This window comes from Amphiura filiformis, chromosome 2 (assembly GCF_039555335.1).
Source record: "Amphiura filiformis chromosome 2, Afil_fr2py, whole genome shotgun sequence".
Classification (NCBI taxonomy): Eukaryota; Metazoa; Echinodermata; class Ophiuroidea; order Amphilepidida; family Amphiuridae; genus Amphiura; species Amphiura filiformis.
Genome location: NC_092629.1, coordinates 91157847 through 91165998, shown reverse-complemented (window position 1 = coordinate 91165998; position 8152 = coordinate 91157847). Strand labels below are relative to the sequence as shown.

Sequence of the window (8152 nt, the reverse complement as noted above, 5' to 3'; positions counted from 1 at the left end):
ACAATTAGCCCAAATCTGGCATTTTCCTGTCCAAATACACCTACTTTTGAGCGTTGGTGCATGAGTGCGGCATGATTGGGTGCGATAATTTAACGTGAAATTCAATGAACGAGGTTACTATTCGCGTGTACTACACACCATGTGGATTTGACAAACAAGCACGGTGGTTGAACTGCGCCTATGACTATTGTTCATTCTGTCTATGATATTGTCATTCCGTCTATGATCATTATTTTCTTACCGAAATAAATTCATTTTTAGGAGAACTTGCGTGTGTCAAGGTTAAACTTTACCGCTTTTACTTTACATAAATATGATATAATAACATGCATTAGGTTCTGCAATTTTACTTCGTTTGCAATTTTACTTCGTTTGTGTATAGCATTTCAAATAATAAACCCGTTTATATTGACAAAACTTCCCATCATGCATGTTAAATTGACATATCTTCCCATCAGCCTCCATTTAGGAGATGACTAATCATGAGTCATATATAGAGTTGAGCGAATTGATAGGGAATCGATAGCGAATCGATGAACTTGAACCGTTACGTAACATTGCAGCATCTTCAATATCATTTGGCGATGGGGTTTTTTTGGGTTCTTGTTTTGCCCACACCTATATTTCAAGTGTTTTCAAGTGGCGTCGGGTAATAAAGAAGCGTCCCTCTTTGTCACAGCTGATCGAATTCTCCAAGTTGACGGATGCGAAAAAAATCATCTCCACGATATCATCTCCAAGAAATCATCTTTAAATTATAGTTCTTCTGATCATCTTCATTCTCCAATCATCTAAACGCAAGGTGGACAAAGTATGATATTCTTCAATTTTGTTATGATTTATTGATAAGTATAATTATGATTTATTGATAAGTATATTAATTATGGACTATGGAAATTTATTGACGGTAGCTATTGGGACTTTTTCGCTTGATGTGTTTTGTGATCAGTTGTGGTTTACGTTCATCAGTTGTGGCCTGTTTTATAATAGGCAAAAATTCATTATGATAGCTATACCGTATTTTTCCAAACTTAAATATACTTCTTGATAAATTTTACTAATATTTAATGATTTTGGTATACATTTTAGTTGAAGAACTTTGAAGGAACTGCAATGCAATTTCGCGAAAACATTTTCGGTTAATTTAAATGTTCGTACCTTTCTCTGCTCGGCATGACATGGTCTATTTAGCAATGTTTTCGGATTCATTTTAATCAATATTTCGGTCATTTAGCAATGTTTTCGGGTTCATTTTGGTCAATGTCAATGTTTGTCTAGCTTTGTGCGGGCTTGACTTCATTTTATAGTCCTAACGGCTTGCCTAACGTGTTCACCTAACGTGTTCAGAATCCTAACGGCACGTATGCAACTCGTTTTATCTGTGTCTTGACGGTAGCTATCTGAGAGACCGTTTTTAACGGTTCATCTGATCAAAAAGGAATAAAGTTTGTTTTGTAGTGAAAAACAAAATGTCGCTACGCCTAGCATGGCAACTGACTGCTTGCAAGCGCTTGCGATCAAGGCGATTTTGATCAGAAATAATTTCTTCATTAGAATACGTTTTGGTATGGGCAGGTAATCATAATATTTTTAGAAGGAGAATTAAGGAACCGATCGATTCAAGATAAACGATCCAAATCGTTGGCTTTATTTACCTTAAATTTTACGAATTCTGCACCCGGCTCCATCGTTGGCTTTATTTACCTTAAATGTTACGAATTCTGCACCCGGCATGAATGATCATGATGATAAATCTCGTAATTTTGTCAATTACAAACGCAGAATAATAATTATTGCGATAGACCAACAACATCAGGAACAAACATTACATGATTATGGTCATGTCATGCTAACTTTGTCATATAAAAGTACAAACTTTTTGTATTATTTTTGTATTGCATTTGCACTTGCAGTTCCTTGCATGGTGCAGGTATATGGAAACCTTGCGGTGGAAATATGATGGGAATGATTGTAATAGTTATTAGTAATAATGATCATTGATGATAACGACTATGTTCCCATCATGTAACGTCAATATGCCTCTTCAATTCTAATGTATACTTTGGTTTTACTAATTTTAATGCCATATGGACTTCTTAGACACGTAGATGATGTACCGTACATGATAACAGCTGCTTATGTTGATCGTCACTTTGCGAAAGCTGAAATTATGTACAACATGTTCGCTCGCACACGTCATGGTAGGATAATCGGGTGGCCCAAAAATTATGTACAACATGTGATTGTTGATGCTCGCTCGCACACGTCATGGTTATCGATTCTATAATTCCCAAAAATTATGTACAACATGTTCGATGCTCGCTCGCACACGTCACATGGTTATGTGCCCTGTTACTGTTAGGGTTTGATAACTTAGGATAATCGGGTGGCCCAAAAATTATGTACAACATGTTCGATGCTTGCTCGCACACGTCATGGTTATCGATCGTCAAAATTTACCCCTTGCAACAGCTGCTTATGTTGATCGTCACTTTGCGAAAGCTCATGCTCGAAACTGGGTTGCACATATCACGGTCATGTTTATGTGCCCTGTTAGGGTTTGGTAACTTAGGATAATCGGGTGGCCCAAAAATTATGTACAACATGTTGATGCTCACTCGCACACGTCATGGTTATCGATGCTATAAATTTTCCATCTGCAACAGCTGCTTATGTTGATCGTCACTTTGCAAAAGCTGATGCTTAATGAAACTGGGTTGCACACATGACGGTCATGTTTATGTGCCCTGTTAGGGTTTGGTAACTTGGGATAATCGGGTGGCATGTGCCAAATGAACACATTTCAAATGGTAGGTCTCTACGCGCATGAGCAACAAGGGGGGTGTCTGACCCAATATTTAATAGGCCGGTTCTCGGAAACGACAAGGAGTATAGACCTACCGCTTGAAATGTGTTCATTGGGCACATAGGGCTATGATATAAGTGATTTTAAATAAAACCTGAGAGGGTGACCAGCCAACCCATTTGGTGATTTGAGATGGACTGACCCAGTAAAATGACTGTCTCTCCGCGAACACCAAAAGGCCAACACCAACACAAGAGACTAGATAGTTTTTAAAATACCATTTTAATTTTAATTATTTTTTTTCATACAGGTTCTGTGATATGCAACCGTGAAGTTCCATACCTGTGGCAACACCAAACACCAACATATAAATCACTACTGTAGTCTGGAGGATTACCAAAGGTACGGTATTTAAAACCGCTTTATCCATTTCAAAATGGAGCTTTTTGAATCTGAAGAAAATTCTTTTCTTTTTCTCATAAATCCCAGTGAAATTTTAAGTCTGAAATACTTACGGTTCTACGTCCACTGTGATTCTGTGAAACACATTTTTGCTTCTAAATATTAAAACCACTACTGCTAGTGCAATTTAGCTTTTTAAAAAGTCAAAACTTAAGGGCTGGGGTATGAACGTTTGGACAGTATTTATTTTGGGACATTAGAGCATCAGACATATCGAATTGCATTCTGAATATGAAGAATGTCATTCTGATATCAAATAATTTTGATTTTTTGAAATTCGCAATTTAATACACATTTTATGGCAAATCATTAAAATTTATATTTTTGATATTTAACAGTACTTGAAGTAAACTTTATAAATCTGATGATTTATACTTAAAGTGTATGTAGGTGGGATGAAAAGCCGGCGATCAATTGAAAAACACCAAAAAAAATTAGGTCTTTTTGGGAAAAAAATCCATATCTTCAATATGAAAAGTCAAAATTTTCAATTGACCGTCGGCTTTTCCTCCCTGCTACATACACTTTCAGAATATATCATTAGATTTATATAATTTACTTCGAGGACTGTTATATATAAAAAATTGAAAAATATCAAATTTTTATAATTTGTCATAAAATTTGTATTATATTGTGATTTGAAAAAATGAAAATTATTTGATATCAGAAAGACATGCTTCGTATTCAGAATGCAATTCGATAGGTCTGAGGTGCTCTCATGTCCCACAAAAAATACTGTCGAAACGCAATAAACGCTCATGTTGGATCCCTTAAAGGAATGGACATGGTAAAATATTTAGTATTCTTATACAATGTACATATTGAGACTTTACAAAAAAATGTACCATTAAAATTATTGTTTCCAAATTTTGAGTTGCTTGTTCGTGCAGTTTTGATGAGAAGCAATGCCTCACAGGATATGCAGATTATGAACTAAACGAAATTTATCTCAGGCGATAAATTTTAGTATTACTTTACTAATCTTAACGAGTAAAATATGAGCTTTATGCCAATGCCAAAAATCTCAGTTTTGATATAAAAATTAAGGGGAAAAAAGGGGGAGGGGTTAAGTTAAGACAGTACTCTACATGTAATGTACATGTATGTTTGTATCCTTCTCTGGCGGACTCTAAACAAGTGATGTGGAAATACCTGGCTAACCATAGACCCTTGATGATTATGAATTTCTCGCTGACACAAAATATTTTTTCAGTTGTTTTGGAAAACGGCCAGATGTGTAAGTGGCAATAAGATATTAATTTTGTTAAATTTTTAAGTTAAACTAATTCGTAATTTTATGTACAATTTTCTTTCAGTTGCTGCTGAAATGGGACCCAAGCTCTGCAACATGATGATAGAATACATTTATCAGCCCAGCAAAACAGTGACGAAGATAGACATGCAAAAACAAATGCCTCCAATTGATGACAAATCATGAAAAACATAAATTTAAAGGCTGTTTTTCTCACAGTCTTAATTGTGGAAAATGGATTCATCAGATTCAGAACTTTTCATTAGGGATACCGTTTTTAATAAGGAATATGAGTGACAAACTTTAAGACTATTTTTCCCACAATCATGAAAATATGGGTACATGTATATCATGAAGATTGGGGCCACAATGTCGAGTTAAAAACATGAAAATGTAAATAAAATAATTAAGAAACTCCGACATAAATACATATGTAAGAGTGTTCTGGACTACCTATTGTCAATGCTGTTTGTCGCAAATGCATTTTAAGATGTGTAGACTGAACACTGTATCACTGACATTGGTTTTAAATGAGTTTTGTCAGATATGAGGGGTCAGACTCCAGCCCCAGTCATGAAACTTATATTCAGAAAGATGTTATTTAAATGGTTAATTTGAACAAACCAAGATGTCATGTATATTACAGAGAGCTGATACATAATTTATGTTTGCAATACCGTATTTAATTTATTTAATTCTGTAAGTGCAGCAGGGTATAATGTATGATGTTATTGCCGTAATCACAATCTATTTTTGATATAATTTTGATACAGATTTTGATCGGGCCCCAAGGAAGATCAGCGTTTCATTGATGGGGTAGAAGTTAAGGAAATGAATTGATGCATTGCCTGTCCTGGGGTTTTATTTGAGTACTGTGATTTTTTTTGTTCTACATGTACCTTAAGGGGTTGTTGATTGACAATAAAGTGATTGGCAATGGTGTAGGCCTACTTTAAATATGCTTTCTAAACAACATTCCAATGTGCGACATTTGGAATGACGATAATTAGTCTACTTTAATTGTGCTTATTTTGGACTTAACCAAATTTTGAACATCAGTGTGTACTTTAAATATATTTTATCAGTACTTTATGTATACTTTACCTGGATTGGTTTTCCCCGGTATTGTCAGCAATGTAAAAGTACTTAAAATGTGCTTTTCAGTGTACTTTAAATGTACTTTAATGTGGTCATCATGGTCATGTGATACAGTGATATACATATACAAGTAACATGACTATTCTTCTAGATTTGAAAAATACCAAAGGCCATCTTGTGCTAAGGTTGCATATTGCAATGGATATGTATAACACTGTTCATATTTATATAAAATGAAGGACTTAATGGACTTACAAATAGAAGCTTGATTACAGGAGATAGTTACTGGTCATGTATACTTGCATGTAAACATACTTGTGTTACCAATACTTTGATAAGCTCCATATGTGGTAAGCTTATAATTATAGGCTTACTGGTATATGGTATGGAACCTCGTTAAGCACAGTACAGGTACTTTAAATATGCTTTTTTCAGTATGCTTTAAATGTACTTTTCTAGTCATTGTGCTTTATTTGTACTTTAAAGGTACTTTATTGTCGTTCCGAATGTCGCACATTGCAATGTTGTTTAGAAAGCACATTTAAAGCACAGTGCTCTAAATATACTTGTTTTGGTATAAAGTATAATTAAAGCACAGTACTTTAAATATGCTTGTTTGGTATAAAATACAATTAAAGCACAGTGTACTCTAAATATGCTTTTTTCAGTATGTGCTTTAAATGTACTTTTCTGGTCATTGTGACTTATTTGTACTTTAAAGGTACTTATTGTCGTTCCAAATGTCGCACATTGGAATGTTGTTTAGAAAGCATATTTAAAGCACAGTGCTTTAAAAATACTTGTTTTGGTATAAAGTATAATTAAAGCACAGTACTTTAAATATGCTTGTTTGGTTATAAAGTACAATTACAGTACAGTACTTTAAATGTGCGTTTTTTCAGTATGCTTTACATGTACTTTTCTGGCCATTGTGCTTTATTTGTACTTTAAATGTACTTTATCGTCATTCCAAATGTCGCACATTGAATGTTGTTTAGAAAGCATATTTAAAGTAGGCCTACAGTGCTTAAATATGCTTGTTTTGGTCCAGGGTCGATATGTCCTTTAAATAACCCAACATTAAAACATTCTATGCCAAACTTTTCCAACCTTTCTAAAAGAATAGTTCTGAAACTACAGTTTGTCCACTCTGAAGTACAAAGTGACAAAGCGCGCATACAAAGCATGTAAACAGCACTGCGTCTATGCTGCAGCTATGTCTGCCTTCACAAGAGCCTTCAAAGTCAGCACAATGTGTGCGTCCGCATCAATACTATGTACTTCAAACTAGACAGACAGTATATACATATTCAAAACAAAGGCCTTAAAGCTACAATGTACGACAACCACCCATTCCCATTTTCTTCAATCATTCAACCACAAGTCGACAACCACCAAACAATCCTATTTAGAACTTTTCAACTAAAATTATAGCCACACTCTACACACATACCAATTGGGTGTCAAACAATCCAAAAATTACCTCACAAGTCAATGTGACACATATAAAAACATACCTCAAGGCCATCGTGCATTCTAGCTTTAATACACTGTTCATAAATTAAATAATACTCTGTGCAATTATGTTAACTTTTGTAACGTCATTCCAGAACAAATAAATTTATATGCTTAAACTAATATTTCCAACTTCAGATTCTTTATTTTGTCTCATCTTATTTATCCCTTTTAAGAAACAATAGTAACACATATTAACATCTATAAGTCAACTTCATATTAACAATTACATAACATTCTAAACACACATTCAACATATAATACAAACCTTCACAAAAAAACTCAACCTGCAAACAGAACAAACATTCTCTAAATTATAATCAACAACTACTCAGTATTTTATCAACAATTATACATTCCATACATGTGTTCATGCATATCAAAAGCATGCACTTGAGGGCTCATACATATATCTCTCATTTCAAATAATAGCCATGAATAAAAACCAGACACATTTCAATAAAAAGGTCACTTCAAATCATCCACAAGTCACATAGTTTAGAAATACAAAACATTCCTTAAGGGAAGGGGTATGTACGTTTCAACAGTATTTATTGTGGGACATTAGAGTACATCAGACCAATCGAATTACATTCTGAATACGCAGAATGTCCTTCTCATGTCAAATAATTTTGATTTTTTGAAATTCGCAATGTAATACACATTTTATGGCAAATCATTTAAAAATTGATATTTTTGATATTGAAATTTTATAGGCCCTACATCTGATGATTTATAATTAAAGCTTATGTAGGTGGAATAAAAAGCCCACAATCAATTGAAAATTTTGACCTTTCGTATTGAAGATATGGATTTTCCCCCCAAAACACCAACAAAAATTAGGTCTTTTGGGGGGAAAATCCATTTCTTCAATATTAAGAAAGGTAAAAATCAAACTTTAATAATTTGTCATAACATTTGTATTATATCATAAATTTCATAAAATGTAAATTATTCGATATCAGAAAGACATTCTTCGTATTCAGAATGCAATTCAATAGGTCTGATGTGATCTCATG

At 33.9% G+C, this 8152-nt stretch overlaps 1 long non-coding RNA gene across 1 annotated transcript; it reads left to right on the top strand.

Moving 5' to 3' along the window:
• Positions 1 to 425: 425 nt before the first annotated feature.
• Positions 426 to 7256, top strand: LOC140146820 (uncharacterized). Its single transcript, XR_011858318.1, has 3 exons — positions 426 to 811; positions 3117 to 3208; positions 4585 to 7256. It is a non-coding gene; the product is annotated as an uncharacterized lncRNA (long non-coding RNA).
• The last annotated feature ends 896 nt before the right edge of the window (positions 7257 to 8152 follow it).